Source organism: Phyllopteryx taeniolatus, chromosome 3 (assembly GCF_024500385.1).
Source record: "Phyllopteryx taeniolatus isolate TA_2022b chromosome 3, UOR_Ptae_1.2, whole genome shotgun sequence".
In the NCBI taxonomy this organism is placed as follows: Eukaryota; Metazoa; Chordata; class Actinopteri; order Syngnathiformes; family Syngnathidae; genus Phyllopteryx; species Phyllopteryx taeniolatus.
The window spans coordinates 11054877-11060980 of NC_084504.1; the positions used below are offsets into that span (position 1 = coordinate 11054877).

Below are 6104 nucleotides of genomic sequence, written 5' to 3' on the forward strand. Positions count from 1 at the left end.
CAGACATCTGTTTTCATAGATACCTGTGGCAAAATCATCGTAATCATCGCTCAACTGGAAAGGACCGACTGATCGCCACAGAACGTAGCCCTAAATCGACAACTACGATTACAACCTGATAGCTGTTAGCATAGCTACATATTGACAAACACATGCGTCTATTCTCCTACATACACATGGCATAATCATCGCTCGTCCAAAACAGCTAGTTGATAGGCACAGAATGCATCCTTAATAGACAATTCCCATTAAAATCTGATAGCTTTTAGCATCTGTGTTAGCATAGCTGCAGCCTACTAAACAATACCAGCTGTGTAGTGTATAACCCATTCATAATTATCACGATGCCAAATCAAAACGATGATGGTGGTCCTGAGAGGGCGTTAAACGCTACATGCTAACTCAAGAAGCACATCAAAAAAAGCGACCTGCTTTGACCATGGACAATGCCTTCAGGAGCGCTCCCTCGTTAAGCGCTAATGAACAACAAAACAGCAGGGCATGTTTATGGAGAGATTCATCATTAAGGAGGTAATCACATTCATACGCCGCTATGCAGCTGTTGGGCTTTGACAACAAAAGCTACAAAAAAAGTGTTTTTTCACTTTTACTGTCACATCTGTGCATTAAGTGCCAATTATTTGACACCAAACAAACATTTTATGAGATTATTCATGGCTTCTTCATTTGGGAAGTCAAAAAAACAAAACTAAAACATGATGGGGTACAGCTAGGTTAAGCCAAGCTTGTTGGCTTGTTGTTGATGTTTTGAATTGTTGATGTTCACTAAAAAAACAACAATAAGTGATGTAAAACGTGCCTTTATTGCATTTTATTTTTAACATTGCATGTGGTGGACACGCATGTGGCAACCTAGTCTGCACAGAACCAGTACAAACAACAGTTCCAAACAACAGAGTTATCTTCTGCTAACAATATATATCCTGATATATCTTTCCTTAAAATTACATAAATTAATGGTAATTTTCTGTGATCTTTTCTCAATGTATATATAAGACGCATTTTTTACATAGACCACACAATTAAATGAATACAAGAGTAATAAAAATAAAATAAAACATCCAGTGGCAAATGAATACCATTCAAAATACAGTATCTGGTAGTACAACCACTTTTCAAGGAATGTAGAAAAGTGGAAAGAATTAAAATAAATAAAATCACGTAACATTCAAGTATGTCTACCATTTATCCAGCAAAAGTATTATTACACGTACGAAAAGAAATTACAGCATTCCCTAGGCACAGAAAATCTAACAGTATAAACAATAGCCGATTATATTGTACAATAGGCGTTTTCTATCCTATCTACGATATATGTCGTTACATTGAACAGCTCTAACCAGTACTGGTAAAAAAAAAAAGAGACAAGAACCACCACCAAGCACAGCAACACTAGCCCCAACACAGATACCAGTACAAACAACAGTAACTGCACCAATAACAGTGACAGTACAAATAACAGTACAACACCATCAACAGTACCAGTACCAATATTAGTACAAACGCCAACACCAGAACCAGAACCAATGTCAATACCAGCTCCGACCCAGGACCCAGAAATCAGAGGATTTGGACAATTTTAAATCAAAACAATGGCTCTAAACGATGAATTGATGATCAAAATGGTTGTTGATTATAATCGATTAATTGTGACACCTATAATACAATCACAGTACCAGTAAAAAATACCAGAGCCAAGTACCAGGTTCTTCTTTTTTCATGGAAAATATGCCAAACTCATCATGTGACCAAAAACATATCACGTGACTCAAAAATGACCCCCGCCCCCCAGAAGCACGTGTCACAAAGTGACATGATCAACAGACACAACATATTTCAAATGTATGCCAATGAATAAGTAGACTGCACAGTTACTATATGAGCAAATACATCCATTTTGAGACATATTTTTGAACCATATTTGCATTTATTGAAATGTCGTTAGTCTCGATCGTCAGGTGACCCCACCGTTCAGGTGCATGTTTGCTGACAAAAAAGGCTTCATTTAGAGGATAAAATGGGACGATTGAACAATATTTTATGTCATTTACAGCTTAGACTCATATCAAGTTGAAAATCGGCGGCAAAACAACGTGAACTCACCTTTGGCGCGGTCAGGTGAGCTCCGAACTTCTCTGAGTCTGTTCGTCAATACCCTCCAATTTATTCTTACCATATCGTCAATAAATTGAATGGCATATGTATTTAAAAGGAGAATGAGTTGAGTGGGGGGATTAATCGAAGCGAGACACACACACGAAAAGGAAACTTTTTTTAATTTTATTTATATTTTTTTACCTTCAACCATCACGACGGGCACCCAACACGGAGAGAAACAGACACTCTTTGCTAACCTCGCTCTGGTTCTGGTAGCGGTTTGTGTTCGCCGGACGAAGGAAGAGGACTTGGCCCCGGCGGGTGCTTCTCCTACCTGCCGGGCTGCTGCTGCTGCTGTCTTCTCACCGCGGCACGCTGAGCTCAGCTGAGCTGGTGGAGGTGGGGGAGCGGAGGACGCGTCTGCGCATGCGCACAATTGCTGAGGATCCAAGATCGTCTATATATAAAACGGGAGATTCTTTTTAGCATGCGTCCAACTGCTTGCTGCGTGCCTGAGGAACGAAGATCGTCTATGAAAGATAAGTCTGTCTCGCTTGACTGTTGCTCCCATTTTTGTGACGATACATAACATTTTGTGGTCATATGTTGCATTTATGTGGGGAAACTACGACCTACCAAGTACATTATATTTACGACAATATAGGCTACAGTACTTAAGAGTTTTTTTTTTGTAGCTATCAGCTATATTTGTTTTGACTTGCAAACAGAATTTTGAGATACTAGCGCTGTATGATGGCAGTGAATTCAACTGAACTCACAACAAGCAGCAGTTTGGCAGATAGTGAACAATGCTTTAAAGAAATAGGCTTCGAGCTGTTTATTGCCACTCCCAGTTGAAGTTTACTATCCAACTTAACATTAAAATAAAGAAAATTGCACACATTGTATTTCAAAATTCATAGCTTTGACTGATGAAAGGTTAGCCTAGCTTGATGCTAACAAACAATGCAAAACGCTATAGACGGGCTAACGAAAAGCATCAGTGTCGCAGTCTTACAACAACAGATGTTTGAATAGAAATCGTGGAGCAACACATGTAGACAGACAAAATGCATGTCTGTGTCCTTGTGGACAAGCGGTGAGCGGTATTGATTGATTTTTGTGTTGTTAATTAATGTAAAACACTTTGGGTTGCATTTTCTCGATGAAAAGCACTTACAAATAAAGTTTCACTGATTGGTTGATTGATATTCTCTATCCATTGTGAAAAATGACTAATATTATTGCAGTTTAGCAGTTACAAAAGTGCTCTTCATCTGTCTCTATGTCTGCATTATACTGCCCCCAGGTGGCCAAGAAGCAGCACACTGGCCATTGAAGCCAGAACTGTGGAATTCTACAGAATTATGTCAGTACTGAATGGTATTTAAGAACAATATTATGGATTGCTATTTTTTTTTTTAAAAACTTTTTGCAATTTTATTTATTTTTGGGGTGGACCAGAATGGACTCATGGCATTTTCATTCATTTCAATGGGGAAAGATGATTTTGCGATGAGTGTTTTGACTTACGAATGTCATCACAAAAGGAATTAAACTTGTTCCTAAAAGCAAAACAGTATCACATTTTTGTGGGAAAATATAACCTTTTGTGGTCAAATGTTACATTTCTGCGGGGAGACTGGCCAAATAGTTTTTTTTTTGTTTGTTTTTTTGGTAACTGTGTGCCACGTTTTTGTAGCAAAATGCTACTTTTTGTGGTGAATATTGCATTTTTTTGTGCAGAAATATGGCAGCATGTTGCATTCTGGTGGAAATCTATTTTGTGTGAGTACCATGCTATCATTTTAATGGCAAAATATTTTGGGGTCTAATATAGGCTTTTCCCCAACAATGCAAAACATAACATTTTCATAGCCTAATATAGCCTTTTTGTCATCAAATGTTTTGTATTATGGAAAAATGTAACATTTCCATGGCACGTTCCTAGCCAAATATATAATTTTTTGTGACAATACATGAAAAAAATACTACTTTTTGTGGTAAACTGTGGCCTTTTTGTGCGCACAATAAAAAAATTTCTGTGGCCAAATAAAACACATTTGTGGCAAATAGCACTTTTTTTGGAAGTCTCTCGGTTGGCATTTTCCATTACCACTAAGGGCGGTAATGGCAAAATATACATATTTTAAATTATAATATTTTTGTGATGTAAGAAAGCCTTTCGTGAGCAAAACGTGTTTTAATGGCAACATTTGTGCTCTTGTAGGAAACTGGCTTGTTTCAGCATAAAACGCTTATTTTAAGTGTAAAATACAATGCACTGTTTTTGCCTAATATAGCCTTTTCAAAGCATTTTCAGCGACCTTTTTGTGAATACATATGATGCTTTAATGCCCAAATGTACCTTCCCGGCCAAAAAGATTTTTAAAATAAACTGCCTTTCTGTGACAAAATACGCCTTTTTGTGGTTAACGCTTGCATTTTTGTTATATATGCATATACATTTTACACTTTTGTGGCCAAGTGAACCATTTTCCTGTGGAAAACAATAACAGTCAGAGCTGCAAAAATAACTTATAATAATAAGTAATTTCTCATCGGCTGCTCATTTTTGCATACAAAAAGAAGTGACGAGTGGGTCGCGTGTGAATGTTCACGGTGGAGGTGTGAACACCCAGCAACTTTTTCTCACAGCTCAGCTTTGTCAGCGACCATGTACAAAACAATGTGATTTTCATGTTTTGCCTTATTGTGAGCAAATATCGTGTTTTTATTGGAAGGTGTTTTTGTTTGTGGTCTAATATAAGATTTTCCTGAACAAATGCATATAGTGTCTTTCCAGGGAAAATAGAATATTTTCATCATCTAATGTAACCTTTTTGTATTGGACACCAGCCTGTTTGAGTAAAAATCTATTAATGGCAAAATATAATCCCTTAAGGTAATTAATAATATTTTTGTAGCCTAATAATACTTTTTGTGAGCAAATATAGTATTTTTCATGGCAAAGATCACATCCTCTTGGGACACTGGCCATTTCAATACATTTTAAGGCAAACTATTATGTTTTGGTGGCCTAATATAGCCAAAGGAGAAAGTACGACAACAGACACTCAATTGACAGAGAATGAATACTTTTGAGACATAAAGTAAAAAAACACAGTCACTGAGCAATAAAAGGTTACCAGTAATGTGGTAATGCCAGTACTTTTTTTTTTTGTCATTTTTGTGACAATATATGGGGAGTTCAAATGCAAATGCAGACATCTCCATTTTTTGTGAATTTGGTAAAAAAATATATATTTTTCTTAATTCTGGTGTCCAAATTAAAGATGATAATTTGTATTTAAAAAAAATCTAACTTTTATTGGAAAAGTCTGTCAAACAGCTCTTTGTTGTCATCTGCTCGCAAAACCTACAACTACAAGAAAATAATTTTCTTCAAAAACATGTAAGTCCAAAACATTCACATAACTATAAAATTAGACTGAAATGCTAAATGTTATTCTTTGTGAATATAAATTCATAACAGGTGAGTGTATTAGACCTACGGTCTCTTGAACTAACCCTCAATCTTAAAGTAACCCTTAATCCTAACCTTTCAAAGGGACAGGTCACATTGATTTCACTGAGTCAGTTATCTTCTTCGTTGTTTGCTATCCTTAAGATCCTGTCAACCCACTTGATTGCGACTAACATCAGCAAAGGCTTCCTCAAAGAATCGGTGTACCTGTTCACAATCAATCAATCAATCTATATTTTTATAGCACTTTTCATACATACAAAGTACCCCAAAGTGCTTTACATGAGTTAAAATCAACCCCCCCCCAACCACTTGTCCTCAGGGACACAGGCACGCACATACATACAGGTGCATACACACTCATATACGTACTAGTAAAAACACTATACCTGACCTAAGAAACCTGAGGCTGGAGGAAACACCGTCTCAAGGAGCCCTCTGTACTAAGGCATTACCACAGGCCGTAGACACGGTCCACCAGCATGGAGCACCCAGTGCA

The 6104-nt window shown here is 37.1% G+C and overlaps 1 protein-coding gene across 3 annotated transcripts in view; it reads right to left on the reverse strand.

Annotated features, from left to right (window-relative positions):
* Positions 1-4224, reverse strand: part of LOC133475745 (spermatid perinuclear RNA-binding protein-like) — a 29754-nt gene extending 25530 nt beyond the window's left edge. The window contains exon 1 of one of the 3 annotated variants that reach the window (XM_061769094.1): positions 2453-4224. The gene's annotated coding sequence lies outside the window, so the exon portion shown is untranslated. Of the gene's footprint in view, positions 1-2319 lie in introns of all 3 variants that reach the window. The other 2 variants (XM_061769092.1, XM_061769093.1) reach the window with 2 other exon arrangements.
* Between the last annotated feature and the right edge of the window lie 1880 nt (positions 4225-6104).